General features: G+C 42.9%; 1 pseudogene; it reads left to right on the top strand.

Moving 5' to 3' along the window:
- Positions 1-1,819: 1,819 nt before the first annotated feature.
- Positions 1,820-3,277, top strand: LOC123130464 (1-aminocyclopropane-1-carboxylate oxidase 5-like; annotated as a pseudogene).
- The last annotated feature ends 550 nt before the right edge of the window (positions 3,278-3,827 follow it).

The following is a 3,827-nucleotide window of genomic DNA, read 5'->3' on the forward strand; positions in this document are numbered from 1 at the left end:
ATATTTAAAGATTATTTTTATTACTGAAATTATAATTTACATACTATCTACCAATTTCTAAAATACCAAACAGGTGCAAAATGGCTGCATGAGCGCCTTTGTCCTATGTAATTCATATCCTCCGCTAAAAAAAGAAATTTAAATTCATATCTCGCTAGTTATCAATTATCGACATATACAGGTGCATGTTGTGGTGCCCAGGGTTTCTTTTGTGCTAGCCTCTGGTTGTGAGAATAGCAGGTGGGACATTTACCAGTACATATAGACTTTTTATCCTTAGCAGGCATCTTAATGTGGTTGGTGTAGTGGCTACACTTGCTAGTGTGGTAATCCCGGGTAGTGCGTTCGAAACCTTGTGCGGCCAATTTTTTGTGTTAAATTTTCTAGTACGGTGTTTGACTTTCCTGCAAATAAAAAAATATGAAGTGGTTTTGTGCAAAAATACATCGCGGTGGTCGACTTTTCCCATGGGTAAAAAATTGCAAGGGTGTTTTATGAAAAAAAAACTCTTGGTCAAGCACCTCCAGTCAATGACAGGTGGGGCCATACACACCAATACGCCAGCATGCATATTCTGTGACCATATGTGCACACTTGAGTCAAGTTGAGTGACTGCATTCCGTATTCAAAGTTCTAGCACCCAACTGAACATCGAGTGTAAGTTTTATGACTACCCATGATATTACCTTGAGGATTAAACTCAGGACCTTTCGAGTCTCCCAGCGACAACAACCAACTAAGCTACAAATTTTGATGTTGATTAGTCCCACCTCCAAGTTTTGAACCAGCTCGCACCGAGTTTTTCTTTGAAGCCGACTCGCACCGGTTAATATACCGCCCCCCAGGAATCAATAAATAGATGGATCTTTTTGCGGGATAAATAGATGGATTTTCGAACTAAAGAATGGATTGTGGGCTTGAAAGAGGGATTGCGGTAAAAGATGGGATATTTAAAAGAAAGGTTGTGGGCTCAAATACGGATGCAGCTGATTTAAAGGGAAGATTATGTCTTAAAGGTATGTGACAAGGCTGCTCGGAATGAGAGTACACGTATGTTAACTAGGCAATTTTAATGAAGTAAATGAAAAAAATGAGGATTGAGTATCATATCTTGATACTGTATAATAATAAATAATGCACTAGCATGTGTCTTACATGGCAATAAATAATTTCATCTAAGATACTAATATTATGCATTAAGGTCTTGCATGATACTAACTTATGATACTACCCATTAGGCTGTTCATAGTAGGTGGTCCAAAATGACAAAAAATCCCTATGTTGTCCCCTCTCTCCTCCCACTATTGATTTCCCCTCTCATCTCTGGTTTTCTTCCATCGGGTTTTCTCTAAAAACACCTCAACCGTCCCATGTCTTTTTGACTTTCTCTCTATCTCTATCTATATCTACATCTATCTATCTATCTATATCTATATATCCATACCTATATCTATATATCTATATATACCACTTGAAAAGGACACGAGGTTTCTGTTCCGTTCTTTCTTCGTCCATACCTATATCTACATATCTCTCTATAATATTTCCTTCGTCCTAAATTAATTGTCTTACATTTGTCTAGATACGAAGAACGTAAGGCAATTAATTCGGTGCCAAGATTCAAAGCAACATAGGCCGTTGGATTGACATGGGTGGACGGGTGAGATCTGTTGAATGTAGATATGGATTTATATCTAGTATGGATATGATAAGCCTGTGGCCTCCAAATACAAGATAGATAACGTTGAAATAGGCGCACACCTGAAGCCTATATATATACCGCAAAACAAAAGAGTATGTGCACTTGGTTTAAAAGACCTATTCTAGCGTCAAGATGGTTCATCAGGATCAGGGAAAGCTGGTGCAGGTGGTGGCCGCGAACGTTGGACTTGTGGCGCCGCCGAGCGGGTACATGCTAAGTGAGGAGAACCGACCGACCACTGTCGCTCAGCAAGCCAAGCTGGTTATCCCCATCGTGGACGTGAGCCGTCTGGCCATGCCCGACGATGTTGAGGAGGCGGCCAAGCTTCGCTCTGCGCTGCAGTCATGGGGCCTCTTTGTGGTGACTGGCCATGGCATGTCAAAGGAGTTCCTCAACGAGATCCTCGAGGCGACGAGGAAGTTCTTCCACCTGCCGCTGGAGGAGAAGCAGAAGTGCGGCAACGTGATCGACGGTGTCAATTTCCAGAACGAAGGGTATCGCATCGACCGCATCGACTCCGATGAGCAGATCCTTGACTGGTGTGACCGGCTCTGGCTCCAGCTCCAGCCGGAGGACGAGAGGCGGCTCCAGTTCTGGCCACATAATCTAAGGCACTCGATCTACACATTAATTGTACCCTCGGTGATTTAAAATCTTTTTCTTATTGCATTTATATCGGAGATCATATATAATCTGCAGGGATCTCCTACACGAGTACACCTTAGAGAGTGGGAGAGTGACCATGAATGTGTTGAAGGCCATGGCAAAGCTTCTGAACCGGGAGGAGGGCTTCTTCATCAACATGGTGGGTGAGAGGTTCAAGTCATACTCGAGGTTCACCTACTACCCTCCCTGCCCACGGCCGGACCTCGTGAACGGGCTGAAGCCGCACACCGACAACTCCGTCATCACACTCATCCTCATGGACAAGGACGTCGGCGGCCTCCATGTGCTCAAGGACGGCCACTGGTTGATGTCCCCGTGCTCGGTAATGACATGTTGGTCGTCGTAGGTGAGGGCATGGAGGTATGCATATACACACACAATTACTTAAGAACTTCTATAATGGAAGAATATGCAATTGTTTGCATTGATCATGACCGAGACTCTCATTTCTATGCACACAGATCGTCAGCAATGCAATCTTCAAGGCACCATGGCACCGTGTGGTGACGAGTGCTAACAAGGAGAGGCTGTCACTGGCGATGTTCTACCAGCCGGAGCCGGAGAGGATCATAGGGCCTCCGGGGGTGCTGGTTCACGAGAAGCGCCCGGCCATGTTCAAGAACTACCTGGTCCAGACCTTGGGCGATGGATACTGGGATGCGTTTGCAGCGGGAGATCGCACCGTCGACTTCCTCAATGTCAGGATCAATGCTGAGGCCGACACCGAACTGGAGGGGCGCGCAGTGGTTGCAAACAACTAAATAATTTGTTGTAAGGAGTGAGTGCATGATGTTCCTCTCTCCCTCCCATAACTGTAGTGTGAATAGGAGTTGATCGATGTACTTCGTATATGATCACCTTCATGGAATCAAATAAAGAGCCAAGTGCACAACCGGTGCTTAAACTTGGTCAAAATGGTCACTTTAGTACTAAAACTTACGGCATATATTGAACTGGTGAACATGCAAATACGGTTTTAATCACGGCTGGATACAAAATCGACGCTAACTAGGCGCCAAGCGAGGCTTGAGGCCTTTTTTTTTTGTGATCCTCTATATTTTGCGAGCATGCGTAGCCATCCCAATCATTACCATCTGTTGTCTAATATGGATACGGATTTTTTATAGCCTTTGAAGTGAAACAGTGAATACAAATTTTATCCATTATGAAAAATTATGGTAGAGGAAATCAAATTGATGACCTTATGGAAACCTACAACAGGTGCTTGCCACTGAACCGAGAACGTATCTTGCCTATAAAGGATAATTAATCTTTCTGTATGTAAATTATAATCATATCTTCTAAATAATATATAAAAAATAAAATAAACTACATTTCAGAAAATTTCGTGTAATTTCAGAAAAAATCACTTACTAATTATAATTATATCCACATATTTATATTATGAAATATAATAATTGGCTGCAGTCAGTCCGGTCTATTTTTCACAAGTTAGACT

This window comes from Triticum aestivum, chromosome 6A, assembly GCF_018294505.1.
Source record: "Triticum aestivum cultivar Chinese Spring chromosome 6A, IWGSC CS RefSeq v2.1, whole genome shotgun sequence".
Lineage (NCBI taxonomy): Eukaryota > Viridiplantae > Streptophyta > Magnoliopsida > Poales > Poaceae > Triticum > Triticum aestivum.